The sequence below is a fragment of the Phyllopteryx taeniolatus genome, unplaced genomic scaffold, assembly GCF_024500385.1.
Source record: "Phyllopteryx taeniolatus isolate TA_2022b unplaced genomic scaffold, UOR_Ptae_1.2 contig_78, whole genome shotgun sequence".
NCBI classification, from domain to species: Eukaryota; Metazoa; Chordata; class Actinopteri; order Syngnathiformes; family Syngnathidae; genus Phyllopteryx; species Phyllopteryx taeniolatus.
This window is the reverse complement of record NW_026903756.1, coordinates 19,758-38,836: the sequence shown is the minus strand read 5'-3', so window position 1 is coordinate 38,836 and position 19,079 is coordinate 19,758. Positions and strand designations below refer to the sequence as shown.

The following is a 19,079-nucleotide window of genomic DNA, read 5'->3' as shown; positions in this document are numbered from 1 at the left end:
CAAAAAAAACAGTCACTGAGCAATAAACTGAGCATGTTCCTAATGTTGCAAAGTCGCGACCTACTTGTACATGTACAGTATATTATATTTGTAAATGCCCTTTCAGATGAGTTTGCTGTACCACTAAAGTCATATTGCCTGCCAAGACGTCCACCAGCCATATTGGGCTGCTCTGTATTTGTTTACCGAGAGAACAAGGAAGCAACATTTCTTGTCACTTTTCAACTATGCTCCATGTGGGAACTTAATATGCCTGCGTACTGTACCGAAAATCAGAATAACAATGCACGTAAGTTTTTGATAGTTGTCTGCGACCCATTGAATCCCGAGAGCGACCAACCCCCGAAATGAGATTCATTGGTTTTACACTACATTCTGCACTTCATGTCATATGATTGTTGGGTGTGCAAGGTTAAGCATTTCATTACTTTGACCAAGTTGTGGGGGTGCACCGTTCCTGGAGGTACTGCAATACCAGGTCGATGCGTGGAGTGGACGGAGCAAGCCCCTATTCCATCTCCCAGTTCCAAAAATCTATTTAATATATGGTCCCCGGATAGGAGACGTATCAGATATTAAACTGATAAGAACAGATCACTTTCTTTTCCTTTTTGAGCAATTTCATTGTTACTGCCAACAGACTATTACATCAGCTCTTTAAGTAGCACGGGAATGCTGGAGCCTATCCCAGCTATCGTCGGGCAGGAGGCGGGGTACACCCTGAACTGGTTGCCAGCCAATCGCAGGGCAATTTGTAACTTATTTCTGAATAATTGGTAAAGTCTTCAGTGCTCTCTGACATTATGTCCACTTGCACATTTTAATATGAATTCATTAACAATGAATAATCACAAAAAATACATCTTTTTAGCATTTTATAAGGAAGTCATTGTCCAATAGCAACACTTATTTCGCCTTTACGTAAGAAAGCTGAGATCTCCCAGGTGACCTGAGCATCACTTTGGAATACAAGCGGTCAAGTTAGGTAAAATGAACAAATTCGATGACAAAATTGCATTTTCGCCATCAACAACTGAAACAAAATGTTAATACAGACTCCTCTAAGTTGTCAATCTCCTTCGAGTGACCAGTCATAAGATTTTAAGAAAGCAAAATTGGATATGTCACTTCACATCAATAGGTAAAGCTAATTGCGAAACACGGGGCCTTCTCGTGACCATACATTTCCTTAAGACTATTATACTATCCTACATACTATATATGACAACCAAACTAAATTTGTTTACGAATATGGATTTCCTTTTTCTATTGTTGTGTGTTGTAAAATAATAATGGCTGATTATAGTTAAGTACTTCACAAGTGGTTGGTTTTGCTTTCACTCTGTCGTTTTTTGCATTAATTCTTGGGCAGGGCATGCTTACTGTTTTGGGGTATACGTTGAAATGTTTAATGGAAAATATTCAAGGATTTTGACATTTCTGGCATGTTTTTATTCGATTATTAAGGCTTACGACATGAGGAACAGCAACGTTGTGTCACTAAATTAGCGGAAGGGGTGTAATTCGCCTCCTCTGCGACGATGGCGCTAGAGTCCTACTGTCAGTTCCCAAAGCAGGAAACTGGAAGTATTGGACTGAGGCAGAGCCATTGATTTCAAAATGTGTGTTCATTTCAAAATGTTGATCAAACAGCTATTCAGCTCGTGGCCACAACATTATACCAACAACCGATTTGTATTCCAAATAACTCATTATTTTCTTCGGTCTTAATACACGGCTTAAGGATATGCGTTAATGTCCGCATTCTAATGGAACGACGTGGACCACGTGACCAAGGAACACGAGCATCTGACAACATTCTTTCAATATAAACGTTGAAAAACAACACAGTTGACATTTGTTTCATAATTGTTGTTTGCCGTGTCCATATGTGACTCATCTGTGATTATCATGTCGATATATGGCGTGTAGGCTGGAGAATGAGGTCATCTTTTCTGGCATTATGCTGGCATCTGGTGAAATTTTCACGTTAATAGCACCTTTGGAAATATATTTAAATGGTGACATGTGTTTTGGCAAATCTTTTACGGACAGAATAAGTAAGGAAGCAATCTTGTCTTTGTGGGTTTTTATTGCAAAAAAAAGAAAGAAAAGTATTTGCAAAGAGAGGTGGTGAGCCCACGGGAAGGCTCTGCCCGGCCGGGCCCCATGGGTGCAGGCCCAGCCACCCTGCGCTCGCCTCCCAGCCCCACCTCCAGGCCTGGCTCCAGAGGAGGGCCCCGGTGAGCCGCGTCCGGGCAAGGGAAACCTCGATCCATTTGTTTCTTTCTTCATTGGGTATTTTTTAGCCGCGCTTTGTCTGGTCCCTCACCTAGGACCTGTTTGCCATGGGTGACGCTACCAGGGGCGTGAAGACCCAGACAACTTAGCTCCTAGGATTATTGGGACACACAAACCCCTCCACCACGATAAGGTGACGGCTTCCAGGAGGAGGAGGCCTATTTTTCCACACAAAATTAAGGACCCTTTTATCAAGCTCTCTCAGGATCTGTTTATCGACATGTAGAGCCTTTCCTTTGAGATTCCTTCTGATTTAAGATTCTTCCTCCTAGCGATAGATCTCGTAAGAGCCATTGGTTTAATTTTTAATTTATTTTATTTTTATATATATTTTTTTAAATAATTGGGTTGACATTTGGGCGGCACGGTGAACGACGGGTTAGAGTGTCGGCCTCACAGTTCTGAGGACCCGGGTTCAATCCCCGGCCCCGCCTGTGTGGAGTTTGCATGTTCTCCCCTGTACCTGCGTGGGTTTTCTTCGGGCACTCCGGTTTCCTCCCACATCCCAAAAACATGCATTCATTGGAGACTCTAAATTGCCCGTAGGTGTGACTGTGAGTGCGAATGGTTGTTTGTTTGTTTGTGCCCTGCGTTTGGCTGGCAACCAGTTCAGGGTGTACCCCGCCTCCTGCCCGATGATAGCTGGGATAGGCTCCAGCACGCCCACGCCCCTTGTGAGGAGAAGCGGCTCAGAAAATGGATGGATGGATGGGTTGACATTTGAACTGCATCTTGTGCTTTGATCCTTTGTTATTGAGATACCAAAGTATCGCACTTCCTTTTTTATTGTGCTATACAGTTCAGATTTTGCACAATCTTTAATAGCCATGAGTTCGCATTTGTTAATATTCAAGCATAAACCAGAAGCCCTTGAGAATTCCCAAATTACATTAAAGGCTGCAGAGATTTGGCTTTCATTTTTCCCAAAAAAGTGGTGAATCATCCGCAAGTTGAGTCAAGAGGATTTTTTTACCAAGGAGAGAGATACCTTCAACAGCACTATTTTTAACATGATATGCCATGAGCTGTGCCACTGTCAAAAAAAGATATAGAGATGCAGGAAAACCCTGTCTAATACCTCTAGAAAGCTCAAATCTAGGGGATGTGCCACCTGATAAATTAATGGAGCTATTGCTGTTCTCATAGAGGGTTTTAATGGTGGAGCAAAAATAATTACTAAAGCCAAATTTATTAAATGACTGCAATATGAACTGATGCTCCACTGTATCATATCATAAAATTTAAGAATAAAATAAAGCCATTATCCTCCAAAATTTAAGAATAATCCAAAATGTCAATAACTACCGTATTTTCACGACCATAAGGCGCACTTAAAAGTCTTAAATTTTCTCCAAAATGGACGGGGCGCCTTATAATGAGGCGCACCTTATGTGTGCACCAAAATCTGTAAATGTTGTTGTGTGACTTTGATGAGCGCTCCGCTTAACTGACTAGGAGCATTTCCTGCCAACACGCTGGTTATATTAAGGAAAGGCGGACGTGACTGAGGACAGCATGCGGACGTTAAAGGGGGAAGGGTGCGCGTGAAAGAGGACGCTAAAGGCACGCCCCCAGTAGGTATATAGCGCCGGTATGTGCATTGTGCAAAATAACATCGGTTTGGCTAAGGACCCCCGAAAATGGCACCTACAAAGAGACACGCTTACGAAGCACAGTTTAAACTGCAAGCTAGTCAAACGGACTCAAACTCTGGACAAAACCCTTCCATATAGCCGGGACAGTGAGAAAGTTAGAGTAAGCACGTCATTAACAGTATTTATGAAAGTAACTTAATTGCAATAAAGTAATTTAATTACAGTAAGTTAGCACCCATTATTTCTGTCCTGTAATGTTGATTTGACCTAAACTTATGTCAGTGGCCAATCCTTGAATGCCCCCTAGAGGTCATTGGTGTTTTAACTTTTGTCTAAAATACAAGAGAATAATTTGAGCTGGGACGGCTCCAGCATGCCCGCAACCCTTGTGAGGATAAGCTGTACAGAAAATGGATGGATGGATAGAATACACAACATGAGAACAGATTTACCAAACTGTGTGTTTGTCTTTTTGTGTCTTGCAGACATCACTGAAGATCTTCGTACTGAGCGGCAGGAGCCAGAGCCCCCTCACATTAAAGGAATTGGAGGACTAAGTGGTCCACCACATCAAAGAGGAAGAGAAATTGAAGCCCACTCCCATTAAAAAAGAGGATGCGGAAGAGCACCCCCATAGCAAACATGAAGTAGAGGAGGTCATCACCAAGTTTCTATCGACTGGTGTCCCTTTGAAGACTAAAGATGAAGGCCAAAGTGAGGAGAGCAGAGGGGCGGAGCCTCCAAGCAGCAGCTAAAGTCAACACATGACAACAGAAGGTGATGGAGAACCCTGTGGAGGATAACAAGCAGACGGACTCTTTGCTCCACAATCAGATAGTGACTACATGATGTCGCACTCGACTCACAATGATGAAAGTGATGATGATGAACAGTCGGAAGGTGATATGACATTTCACACTGACAACAAACAATGGAAATGCTCTCAGTGTGGGAAAACATTTGCTTATAAGAGCATTTTGAAACGACACATGAGTACACACACTGGAGAAAAACCTTTTGCCTGTTCAGTTTGTGGTCTAAGATTTTCTAGGAAGGAAAGCTGAAAAAGACACACAAGAACCCAAACGAGTGATAAACCTTTTTCCTGCACAGTTTGTGGTAAAATATTCTCTGTGATGGGACACTTAAAAATACACACAAGAACACACACTGGTGAGAAACCTTTTTCCTGCTCAGTGTGTGGACAAAGATTCTCTTATAAGTATCAGGCTAAGACACACAAGTGTGCTGGTGAGAATAGAAGTGATCAAGATGCTTTTAATGAAAATGGAATTGTAATTGCGCTGGTAAAGTTGACACATCGACACAGACATCAAGGCCTACATTTGGAATAATTCTGCAGAGTTCATCAAATATCAAAACAGACATTTATCCTTGTCAAATGAGAGTTCACGGGTTGCAGTTCCTTTCGACGCCAGCGGGTGTCGCCTTGTTCCAGCATGTGTTCCTATTCAGAGACAGGTGGTCCGGTGGGGGCCTTTGATGCTTGGGAGTTCAGACTTTGAGGGTAGACGTCAATTAGTTTAGGGTCCACGAGGCGTCTCCATGGGGCAGTCTCACAGCAGGGCGGCTTCGAAGAATGCCGTTTATCGAGCCGTGGGGAGTCACTGTGTCACCTCAGTTTGCGGGAAGCATGTCCGCCACACACGTCATCCCACATGAAGTCATTGTTGCAGATTCATTTCCTTATACAGTACATCAGCTCAATTTCGAATTGATTGCACCACAGATGTATAGTATATGTGTGTGTATATATGTACATATAGATCACAAAGGCGTTTCTGTAGGTGGCATTTTGTGACAGACGTGGAGTTTGTCATAACATCGGCTGACGCATGACGAGGGTCTCCCGACCGAACGCGTTACGTCGGTTAATATCCCAAAACTGCAGCTGATCTGATTTGATCTTGTAGTATATTTCAATAGTACTACAATCAGAGTTCCTTTGCAAGGGCAAAATGTTTGGAGATCTGTATTCAAGCCAACCATCTTTTCTTTGAAGTTCTACATCAAAGGACCGCCTTCAACCATTTGTACGTTTATTAGTGTTTTCATTCTCCGCCCAGACAGTAACATTTCTTGGGTTCACAACAGGCGTCCCAGTCTGCAAAGAGGATTGTTTTGCATCTTATTAGATAAGGGAACCGGGTGTGAGCGTAGCTAGAAGGTGAGGCGCCAGCAGGCGGTTGTGATTCCAAATATGGTCATGAGGAACGGCCATTTGCCGGGTGCACCCAGGGAGGAGCTAATTCCATGCCCAGAGAATTAAACCTTGATAAAGTGAGATTCAGGGGTTTCCGGGGGCTTTTTCGTTGTTCTGGCAATGTAAGCAGCTGTTATGACACTCAGGCTTGTTCAATAAATCGAACAAACGCCAAGTGTCTCGGAGTCTTCATTCATCCCATGCCCAACGGAAAGCCGCAGGTCTCCTGGGTGACCGCCGACTCGGAACCACAGGCGAAAAAATCCAGCTCAATCTCATCCATAAAATCTAAAAAAATGGACTGATTGTTGTTATATTTTCAGAGTAAAGATGTCCGCATGCAGTTTTTGGATATTAAGCCGCTTTTATTGGGTTCATGCATGAGGCTTGCAAGGATGCGGCACTCTCCCGCTCTGTTTGTATCACTTTAATGATGACATCTTAATAAATCAGCAATTTTTCAGCACATTAAATTAGTGATGGAAGAATTTTGGAGTACTAACTGTTCTTCAAGTGATGCAATGATACAGTATATGACAGCAATATAAGATATATAGTAAGACCAATTTGAACAAAGTGGTGCTTGGAAACTTTTCTTGAAAAGTTGTCATTTTGAAGGTGAGGGGATTCCACCTGACAGCTACGACATAAAATATGACTAATTACTGCCACTTCATAGTATACATGCGAGGAAAAAGTGGCGTTCCAAACGGAATTAGTTGTGTACCAATTGCTCCATTTGGATATTATGAGAAATGACTGCCATTTGAATTTTCTTGAGCAAAAAATACATAAAATGAACTTCCATTCATCCATCCATTTTCTGAGCCGCTTCTCCTCACTCGGGTCGCGGGCGTGCTGGAGCCTATCCCAGCTAACATCGGGCAGGAGGCGGGGTACACCCTGAACTGGTTCCCAGGCAATCGCAGGACACATACAAACAAACAACCATTCGCACTCAGATTCACACCTACGGGCAATTTAGTCTCGAATGCGGTTTTGGGATGTGGGAGGAAACCGGAGTGCCTGGAGAAAACCCACACAATCAGTGTGTCAGGATGGCCGAGCGGTCTAAGGTGCCAGACTCAAGGATCAGCACCTTCAAAATGTGATTTCTGGTCTCCGAATGGAGGCGTGGGTTCAAATCCCACTCCTGACATCATTTTAAATGCTTTCATTTTGACAATTTGAATGCAAATTTACAGAAATGAACTTTTTTTTTTTTTTAAATACTTTACAGTACTGTATTCTTTCGACAAAAAATGGCTGGTGTCGCAAAATTTTTTTGTCACTAGTTTCATTGACAATGAGACAGTTAGACAAGAAAGATTTGAAACTTTCATACACGAAATTTCAAAAGCTGGCATATATTTATAATTATGTTGCAAAACATGTTGGTTTTCAACATGTCATGATGGCCGAGCGGTCTAAGGTTCCAACCTCAAGGTTCAGCACCATCTAAATGGGATTTCTGGTCTCTGAATAGAGGTGTGGGTTCAAATCCCACTCCTGACATTATTTTAAATGCTTTCATTTTGACAATTTGAATGCAAATGTACAGAAATCCATCCATCCATTTTCCGAGCCACTTCTCCTCACTTGCGTCGCGGGCGTGCTGGAGCACTTCCAGAACAAATTTGTCTGAATTGCTATATTTTTTAAATTTTGCCAAGAACATTACGCGGGAAAGTTATTTCAGTCTATTATGTAATAGGATGAAAATGATTCTGCTTAATGTTAAATTGCAAACATAATTATGATTCTGTCTAATTGTTAAAAAATTATGGCTTCAATGTTTATTTTATGGAATAAAATAATATGATCAAGGGGAGCGTGACATGTGTGTCGCATTTCATCACCAGACACAATGTGATCATAAAACCGGTTGAAATAGTAATCTGTATTAAATGTTGATTGATATTCTTATCAATACAGTAAAATGTTGAGATGATTCGCTTGATCGACAGTTTAAGGCCTATCATGCCCTTCACATTAATTCACTGTCGTCCTGGCTCAGCGTCCTGCAGGTTTTCCACAGCCTTGCTGCAGCCAACAGTTTTAGACATCTTTCAAGCCGTGATAGTATAGAGGTTAGTACTCTGCGTTGTGGCCGCAGCAACCCCGGTTCAAATCCGGGTCACGCTTAATGCAAACAATGTACAATAACTTTCTTTAGTGCTGCTGTTTGAATAGTTTGCGTGGGACAGTGAAAGTCATCCACAGGGGCTTTCAGATGGCCCAATACCATCGTGCGCTAGTGGTGCAATGGATAACGCGTCTGACTACGGCTCAGAAGATTCTAGGTTCAACTCCTGGCTAGCTTGTTCACAGTTTTGCATGTGCTCTTAAACCCAATTCAGAACAGTATTTGTTCCGTTCACCTTAAACATCTGCGTTACGCTAACTCACGCAACATAGTCTACACGGTCAGGTCTTTCCATGACAGCATCTAACATAATGGAAACCCCTAAAGTTAATAACTAATGATAAAAGTTCAATATCATATTATTTATTGTGTTATAATTAACATATAATAATACATAACACATCACAATATGTTGTTATCGTACGAGGAGGAACTTTGTGAAGCAAAAGAGGAGAAGGAGAATTTTTGTGTCTTGTAGGCTGGTTGAGTAAACATTTGTTCATGCCAAGTGAAATCAGTCTTCACTCCGAAAATGTGATTGCAATGGTGGAAGTAACCAAGTACAGTAAGCCCCCGTTATATCGCGGTTCACTTATTGCGGTCCCGCTGTCTTGCAGACTTTTTTTGTGTTATTGCAGTTGTTGCTCTAATTTTTTTACTGTTTGGATAATATTTGTATCTATTACTCTTACTCTCTTGCAATATATTATGTGTTTAAATGAGTTTGTATAGTTTTAAAGGTGTTCTAAGGTTTTTTTTTCTTCTTTAATTCTGTTTGCTCTAGTAGTTGGCAAGGGGAGTCCACTAATTACACTGGAAATGCAAATTTAAGAGCTGGATATCAAGTTCATTTAATGCCAAACACAAACATATACAGTAACTCAATATAATAAACAATTCTTCTTTTATTCTTCCTTCTTGAACACCTGCAGACAAACGGCATCTTGACGCGTCAACTCCTATGAAGAGGTTTTTTTTAAAGAAGAATGATGATATCAATGTGTGTAAAAATACATCCTGATCAGCTAACAAATCCTGATGACCAGCAATTAGAAAGCCACCAGGTCCATTTTGTGCCCTTCAATCAAGTGCTTCCATCCACGATCGGCTTTCTCCCCTTTCCAGATGCAAACAAGCTTGTCTGTCCACTTCCCAGTTCACCAGTCGAAATGATCATCATTGCATTATTGTCTTAATTACAACCACATTGTGGAGGACTTGTCTGCTCAGTTGTCCTGCCATCGACTGGCAACCAGTCCAGTGTGTACCCTGCCTCTTGCCTGATGTCAGCTGGATCATCTCCAGCTCACCTGTGAACCCTCATGAGTAAGTGCTATAGAAAATGGATGGACTTTTCAATATAGAGGCATCTTTTCTTTCTTATGGGGCGAGATATGGCTCAAAATTATTTGCGCGTGTTTTTCAGATCCACAAATATATCCTCGATAACCCTCGATTTTTAATGTGCATTTATCATTTGTAGCGGCACGGTGGGCGACTGGTTAGAGCTTCTGCCTCACAGTTCTGAGGATCGGGGTTCAATCCCCGGCCCTGCCTGTGTGGAGTTTGCGTGTTCTCCCCGTGCCTCCGTGGGTTTTATCCGGGCACTCCGGTTTCCTCCCACATCCCAAAAACATGCCCGAATTGGAGACTCTAAATTGCCCGTAGGTGTTACTGTGAGTGTGAATGGTTGTTTGTTTATATGTGCCCTGCGATTGGCTGGCAACCAGTTCAGGGTGTACCCCGCCTCCTGCCCGATGATAGCTGGGATAGGCTCCAGCACGCCGCGACCTGAGTGAGGAGAAGCGGCTCAGAAAATGGATGGATGGACGTAACGCAGGTTTCAACTTGAGAAGATTCACACGTGTGGGAAGGCCCTCCCTCCTTCTGCTAGACGACAGTGTTGCTGTCTCCATTGATGACTTGACTACAAGATGTCAACTGACGATGATGACATAGAAATGGCGCCAATTAAAAAGGTTACTGAAGCAATTATTCAGCCACTGACATACGTCTGTCATTCCAAACTGGTCAATGTTTTAATGTTGTGTATTGATAGGATACACTTTGCTGCTGACAAAACGGTAAGCCTCGTGAGTCACATTCTCATGCATTGCCTTTTATGGGAACGACGACCTCCCCAACATGGGCGCCACATAGGCACACGGGGGCGTAACCAAGAGAAGAGACGTAACCAAAAGGAGAAGGCCTCAGGCTGCAGACAGTCTATGGTCCGACTCTGTTGAAATCCCCAGTAAACAGACAATGGCTGAACAAGGTGGACAACAAGTAGCCCTATCATTAGTCAAATAGAAAGCAATCGCCTTCTTCATCTGGCAGGAAGATACAAAAGCCATCTTATTATTACTACAGTGTTTAAATAATAACATTTGCTCGCTCTCAAATATCTACTATATACACGCACACACCTACACACACACACACACACACACAAAGATACAGGAACACTGCCATCTGGTGGATAGAGGGAGGGCCTTCTCACACGTGTCAATCTTTTCAACTTGAAACGACTTAAGTTTTTCAAGAATAAATGCGCAGGATACCACAAAAAATAAATACCACAAATTCAAACTACAGCGGTAAAGGAGAAGACTTGCCAATCAGAGACACCTCGCAAGAAGAAACTCATTCATTCAAAAGTGTCACCCTGTGTGTGTTCTCAATCGCTCTGCCTGGGTCAAATGGCATGGAAGGGTTTGCTGACAAGTGGTGCCATGGGAGAACGCTTTGTTGCCACCCAGAATAACGTACAGTATTGTTGTGATGTCATGGTGAATTGTATTATGAATGTACAGAATGGACAGAGAATAAGCCCGTTTCAACTCAATGATTATTGTTGGGAAAAAAAATAAAATTGTTCCTCGCTGCAGTGCTGTTACCTACGAGTGACATGACTTACGAAATTTACGAAAGATACGAGCTGTCGTCGGGCTCTTTTTATACTTTGACTTGCGAGCAAAAATTTGATACGAGCGCTGTGTGGTGCCAGTGAACTCAACTCACTTCACAACAAGCAGAAGTTCAGCAGAGAGTGAACAATTCATTAAAAAAAAAAAACAGCTTCAAGCTGTTTAGCGCCTCTTCGAGTTTAAGTTTACTGTCAACCTAAACAAAAAAAGTTACACATTGTACAACCCCAATTCCAATGAAGTTGGGACTTTGTGTTAAACATAAATAAAAACAGAATACATGTATTTGCAAATCATCCATCCATTTTCTGAGCCGCTTCTCCTCACAAGGGTCGTGGGCGTGCTGGAGCCTATCCCAGCTATCATCGGGCAGGAGGCGGGGTACACCCTGAACTGGTTGCCAGCCAATCACAGGGCACAAACAAACAACCATTCGCACTCACATTCACACCTACGGACAATTTAGAGTCTCCAATTAATGCATGTATTTGGGATGTGGGAGGAAACCGGAGTGCCCGGAGAAAACCCACACAGGCACAGGGAGAACATGCAAACTCCACACAGGCGGGGCCGGGGATTGAAACCGGGTCCTCAGAACTGTGACACTCTAACCAGTCATCCACCGTGCCGCCATTTGGAAATCATGTTCAACCTATATTTAATTGAATACACTACAAAGACAAGATTTAATGTTCAAACTGATAAACGTGATTGGTTTTACCAAATAATCATTAACTTAGAATTTGATGGTGGCAACACGTTCCAAAAAAGCTGGGACAAGTGACAAAAAAGACTGAGAATTTTGAGGAATGCTCATCAAACCCTGTTTGGAAAATCCCACAGGTGAATCGGCGAATTGGGAACAGGTGGGTGCCATGATTGGGTATAAAAGGAGCTTCCCTGAATTGCTCAGTTATTCACAAGCAAAGCTGGGGCGAGGTTCACCTCTTTGTGAACAAGTGCGTGAGAAAATAGTCGAACAATTTAAGGACAATGTTCATTCAACATACAATTGCACGGAATTCAGGGATTTCATCTTCTACGGTCTATTATATCATGAAAAGGTTCAGAGAATCTGGAGAAATCACTGCATGTAAGCGGCAAGGCCAAAAACCAACAATGAATGCCCGTGACCGTCGATGTCCCTCAGGCGGCACTGCATCAAGAACTGACATCAATGTGTAAAGGATATCACCACATAGGCTCAGGAACACTTCAGAAAACCAATGTCAGTAAATACAGTTCGGCACTACATCCGTAAGTGCAACTTGCAACTCTACTATTCAAATTAAAGCCATTTATCAACAACACCCAGAAATGCCGCCAGCTTCTCTGGGCCCGAGTTCATCTAAGATGGACTCATGCAAAGTGGAAAGTGTTCAGTGGTCCGACGAGTCCACATTTCAAATTGTTTTTGGAAATTATGGACGTCGTGTCCTCCGGGCCAAAGAGGAAAGGAACCATCCGGACTGGTATGGACGCAAAGTTCAAAATCCAGCATCTGTGATGGTATGGGGCTGTGGTAGTGCCAATGGCATGGGTAACTTACACATCTGTGAAGGCACCATTAATGCTGAAAGGTACATACAGGTTTTGGAGAAACATATGCTGCCATCCAAGCAACGTCTTTTTGATGGACGCATTATGAAGCGTAAAATACGACAACAGAGACCAGACTGTTGAACAGCTGAAGCTGTACATCAAGCAAGAATGGGAAAGAATTCCACCTACAAAGTTTCAACAAACTGTCCTCAGTTCCCAAGTTTATTTAATGTTGTTAAAAGAAAAGGTGATGTAACACAGTGGTAAACATGACCCTGTCCCAGCTTTTTTGGAACGTGTTGCAGCCATAATTATGATTATTTGCTAAAAAAAAATAAAGTTTATCAGTTTGAACATTAAATATCTTTGTAGTGTATTCAATTAAATATAGGTTGAACATGATTTTCAAATCATTGTATTCTGTTTTTATTTATGTTTAAAACAACGTCCCAACTTCATTGGAATTGGGGTTGTATATTTAAAATAACCACAGCTTGGCTTCAGATAACTCACTTTAGCTTAATGCAAACAATGTACAATATTTGGAAACAATATGGTGGAGCAATAGATATAGACGGATAATATAAGAATACTCACAGGCATATATTCTTCATCCTCTGCAAAGCATGACTCATATTACTGCGGTTTTGAGTGTCTCCATGTACAGTATATCCATATGTCTGTATTATACTGCTCCCAGGTGGCTGTGGTGCAAACACCAGAAGCGGCAGAATGTCCATTAAATTGAAGCAAAAAACTGTCAAAAATTATTTTGATGACAATTTTTTTTTTGGAGAGAGAGATTGGGATGGATTAATGGGATTTTCATTAATTTGTGGAAAGATGACTGAAGAGATTAAATATTATGTGAAGTTACGAGCATGGTCACTAAACTAATTGAACTCAAGGCACCACTGTCTTCTTAAAAAAGGACTCAAGTTACCTCTGCTTCTACAGCCAGCTGGTAGGCAATTTTCAAGTCTCCCAGCTGCAAGGCCAGCTCAAACCTATGCTCAGGATCTGTCGACAGCGCTAATGCCTGCTGCTTGAAACCCGGGAGAGCCGGAAGACAAAAAAATATATAAGCACAGAGGAAGCCATCAATCGGTCAAACAACTAGGAATCAATTAAATGAAATGTTATGACAGGCTAATAATGCACTGACCTGTTTTTCCAGGAAACCGGAAACTACATACAACCGGAGCTGACTTGAAAAGAAGTTTAAGGTGACTTGAATGCAATCATAAATATCTGACCTGTCCAATTGAGCAAGAGTGACAATCTCTCCCCCTACAAAGTAGCTGAGTCTGTTCAGAGAGCTGGTGTAAATGAAGCAGTTGCCAACCCAGAGTCCAGTCTTCACGATCTCCCGGACCTCTCCCTGGACCTGAACCAGGAGAAAATCCATGAACTTACAAATGTAATGTGGGATCATTGTGTGAGAGTTTACACCCCCCCATGTCATAGGTCACTGTTGGTGGCACCACTCCATCGTATAATTGTTTTCTGGTGCACCAACGTGCCAGGCAGCACTGAGGTCTACTGAAGGGATGGAGCATAATTAAGAGCAAGCATAAGAGGCTGAGAACGTCCCCAACTAAGCTCTAGTAATAGTTGTTCCTACTGAGCAGAGAGAATATATGGCTACGAGCATTGTTGTATTGTTGTGAAGGTGATATAGAGTTTCAGGGTGTGACAAGCATAACATGGAAATCAGATAAGGGTGTGGGATTTTATTGCAGGAAAGTTCCCACCAGGGTGCATGTGGAGGCCACAAAGAAGAGATGTCGGAGAAGACAATGGCTGCAGGGAGCCACTGTGGACATGAGATGGAAGACTGTGGAGACCGCGCCTGGAGCCAGCAGCAAATGGTCATCATTCTGTAGAGCAATGAGGACGTCAGTGGGCGTTGGACCAATCAGATGACAGCAATTCCATACTCGGGGGCAAGCACAGATAGCTTTGTTCAGTCTGCGCTGTCTCTGCTGAGGCTAGGATAAGCGTAGCTACTGACCCAGAGCTCTGTAAAATGTATAGACTCCTCTGTCAGGTATAAATTGGTTGACTTCTAACACATCGTTATAATTGTAGTTATTTCATGAAAATGAACACGCATGGAACCTCGAGAGTAATAAGTGATTATAAAATTCAGGTTCCTTCAGTTGCTGCTACATGTGTTCAAGTAGTACCGGTGAGTTTTTTTTTTGTTTAATAGTTACGCTACATCAATGCAAATTTCCATAAGACAGCCTATGGTGTTTCACAGAATATGTTAGCATTAAACTAGGTGTCTTTTAATGCAGCCCTATGGGGGGCACAAGCCAGTGCAAACTGTAGGCCGGTCCCAGGCGTCAGGAAGGGCATCCGGCTTAAAACGTTGCCAAACAAATATGAGCGTTCATCTAAAGAATTCCATACCGGCTCGGTCATGGCCGGGTTCACAATGTCCGCCCCCAGCACAGTTAACCTCCAGGGCGACGGTGGAAATTCAGCTACTGTCTGTCGAAGACGAAGGAGAGGTGGAAAGCAAGTTCTTGGGCAGAAAGAAAAGAGGAAAGCACAGAGCCTAGAATTGAATGTGGGGACTTAGAATGTTGGGACTATGACAGGAAAAGTTCGCGAGTTGGTTGACATGATGAGAAAGGTTGATCTATTGTGTGTCCAGGAGAGCAGGTAGTAAGGCAGTAAGGCTAGAAGTGTGTGTGTGTAAGGCAGGGTTGAAGTTAGTTTCCCATGGTGTAGACCGGAAGAGAAATGGAGTAGGGATTATTTTAAAAGAAGAGTTAACTAAGAATGTCTTGGAGGTGAAAAGAGTATCAGATCGAGTGATGAGGCTGATACTTGAAATTGAGGGTGTTATGTATTATGTAATGTCCCAGATGATTCTGTTGGTAGGGAGGAAGACTCAGAAGACAAAGGCAGAGTAGAGAACCATGTGGTGGAAGCTGAGAAAGGTAGAGTGTTGCGCTGCTTTTCGGGAAGAGCTGAGACAGGATCTCGGCGGACAGGAGGAGCTCCAGAAGACTGGACCACGACAGCCAAGGTGATCAGAGAGACAGGCAGGAGATCACTTGGTGTATGTTCTGGCAGGAAAGGAGAGAAGGAAACTTGGTGGTGGAACCTCAAAGTACAGGAAATCATACAAGGAAAGAGGTCAGCTAAGAAGAAGTGAGACACTTGAGAGGATAGAGGAGAGGAGCAAGGAATACGTTGAGATGCGACATAGGGCAAAGGTAGAGGTGGCAAAGGCCAAACAAGAGGCATATGAGGACATGTATGCCAGGTTGGACACTAAAGAAGGAGAAAAGGATTTCTACAGGTTGGCCAGACAGAGGGATAGAGATGGAAGGATGTGCAGCAGGTTAGGGTGATTAAGGATAGAGATGGAAATGGGTTGACCGGTGCCAGTAGTGTGCTGGACAGATGGAAAGAATACTTTGAAGAGTTGATGAATGAGGAAAATGAGAGAGAAGGAAGAATAGAAGAGGGTGGTGTACGAGGAAGTGGCAATGACTAGTAAGGGGGAAGTTAGAAAGGCATTCAAGGGGATGAAAAATGGAAAGGCTGTTGGTCCTGATGCATTATTTGCCTTGAGGATGTTGATGCAAAAGTACAGAGAAGGTCAGAAGTCGCTAAATTGTGGGACAGCCAAGGTTAGATGTTTTGGAGACAAAGTTGGAGAGAGCAGACTTCGATGGTTTGAACACATCCAGAGGAGAGATATTGGGTATATTGGTAGAGGGCGATGAGGATGGAGCTGCCAGGCAAGAGAGCTAGAGGAAGACCAAAGAGAAGGTTGATGGATGTTGTGAGGAAAGACATGAGGGCAGTTGGTGTTAGAGAGGAGGATGCAGGAGATAGGCTGACACGGAAAAGGATGAGTCGCTGTGGCGACCCCTCACGGGACAAGCCCAAAGGAAAAGAAGAAGGACCTAGGTGTGTTTTGTTGATAGTGACATACCGTAATTTCTCGTGTATAATGCGCACCCATGTATAATACGCACCAAAGTTGACCTAAAAATTCTGGAAAACCCTTCTACCTATGTATAATGCATTTTTACAATGCATGATTTTGCTTCTACCCATATGATCAAAACGAAGTATTATCTGTATTTTGTATTTTTCAAAGAATTATTCTGAAGGTTGTCAAGTGGGCGGCCAAGCCACATAAAGCAATGGAACAAAAGGTTGTAATTGGCTTATGTAGGCAGGTTCATGTGATTGAGCTTAGCCCCAGTTTAAATTCCTGGTTCAACCACCAGAGGTCGCCAAACCCAATTTAGATCATGAAGTATGAGTCGCCAGGTCAAGCATAAGTCTTCTTAATATCTTAATACTATTATACCCACTATCATAGTAAACAAACAGATACTGAAGTCAACCACTTATAACCATTTATTTGATTTTATATCCTTGAGATGATTTTGATGTTCTCTTTGATGTTATAACTCAGATGTTCTTATGGAAATCATTGATAAAAAGTACATCAAGCCTAGTAAGGCTATTATACATTATTCCTACTTTTGTATTACTATGCTTTGGAACAGCTTTTATGCAAAGAACTGTAACCTGTGTAAGAGTGTCTCTCTCAGGCAACGCAGCACACGATGTACTACAAAGAAAGAACGTACCTGTTGAATGCATGAGAGAATTGTATTCACATGAATGTATATACATTTATTTTGACATTTAACATATACACATTTATTACAGATTGCTGAGAGATTAACATGGTGTGATGAAATGTATTGGTTGAGTTCAAGACATGAAATGTGCTTGTAATTGAATGAATTTACTGAGAACCTACAAGACATATGAAATATGCTTGTAGTTGAATGTATTTACTGAGAACCTATTTGAGTGAGCAAATAAGAAGATAACGCTGGAAGTGAAAGTGAAAGATATTCCCACTCAGGTCACGTTAGGACACTCTGAAGTGGAAACAGGTGCTTCCCACTCAGGTCAAGCCAGGACACTCTGGAGTGGTAATAAAAATTAATAGCGAGGAGCGCGTGTCAGAATGTGTAAACAAAAGGATTATTTTAGAAAAGGGTGTTTCTGAAAACCAAGGTACTTTCCACTCAGGTTACGTCAGGACACTCTGAAGGGGAAACAGGTGCTTCCCAAATCAGGACACGCTGGGGGGTGAATGTGAAAGGTACTTTCACACTCAGGTCGTAAAGGATTATTTTTAGAAAGGGGAGTTTCTGAAAACCAAGGTTATAAAAGCCTCACACGCTGATAAACGGGGCTTCCATATTCTGTCAGGGATAAGGGAGACAGACGCTTTTTTCCTCTCGCAATGATCAGGGACAGGCTGGCAGGAGGGATTCCAAAGGCTACTTGGATAGTACTTCATTGTGAATTTCCTCTTTAATTGGGTAAGACTAAAAGAATATTATAATAAGGTAACTAATAGAACCGCTATTGACATTGCTTGGATAGGGAAAAGGGCTAGTCAGCTGTCCAGGGATTCTTATATTCCAAATTATCTTATTATTAATTGGCATCCGTAGGACTTGATCACTCCTTAAGGCTCACTCAAAAGGTAATACTTGTTTTATGATTTATTACTTTTAAACTACTTCTACTTCTTTTAATTTTTTGTTATTATTATTATTGGTTATTTTATATTATAAACCCTTTCTGTCATATTATCATTTTAACCTTAAGTAATCACTGAAATAAATACCTTGCTTTAATTCTATTCTATCTTTGTCATTCTTATAATGAGAAGTTGTCTCATTTTTATCACTTGTAACTGCCACCGTGCCGCAGTTACAAAGTCATGCTTGATCAACTTTTTGCTTTTAAGGTACGGTAATGCCCTTGCAAGTGGGCAAGAAGAGCCACAATTGATGATGCACTTTCGGCTGTTAATTTAATATGAAAAACAGCCAAACACAAACACAAAATGAGAGCACCCATAAGGAGCTGCTGTAGGCCCCAACTCACGCCTTGAGGATCACACGCAGAGTCACCTAACTACTAAGTCCACCCACATTCAACATCCTGACACCAGTCACGAGGCCACGCTCCTTAAAGGCACACTTCCAACACATGAATGCTACAGTGCGTACAGTAATACACTTTATAAAACCAGTTTATTCCTTCACACTCTCTTTTTATTGTTTCATTATGTTTCTATATATTATGTTTTTTGGGGGGAGGCCTGGAACGGATTCAATGGCAGTTCAATTAATTTAATGGTGAAAATTTGAGTTATAAGCTTGGTCCCGGAACAAATGAACCTTGTACGCCAAGGTATGACTGTAACTCACATTAAGAAAATTTTACTTGCAGGAGCTGTGTGACTTCAATGATTAAAAATACTGTTCTTG

At 42.1% G+C, this 19,079-nt stretch overlaps 1 non-coding gene and 1 pseudogene across 1 annotated transcript; one reads left to right on the top strand and one right to left on the bottom strand.

Moving 5' to 3' along the window:
- Positions 1–441: 441 nt before the first annotated feature.
- On the bottom strand, positions 442–620 carry LOC133473980 (U2 spliceosomal RNA; annotated as a pseudogene).
- A 6,552-nt stretch (positions 621–7,172) lies between these two features.
- On the top strand, positions 7,173–7,279 carry trnal-caa (transfer RNA leucine (anticodon CAA)). Its single transcript has 2 exons — positions 7,173–7,210; positions 7,234–7,279. It is a non-coding gene; the product is annotated as a tRNA-Leu (tRNA).
- Positions 7,280–19,079: the final 11,800 nt, after the last annotated feature.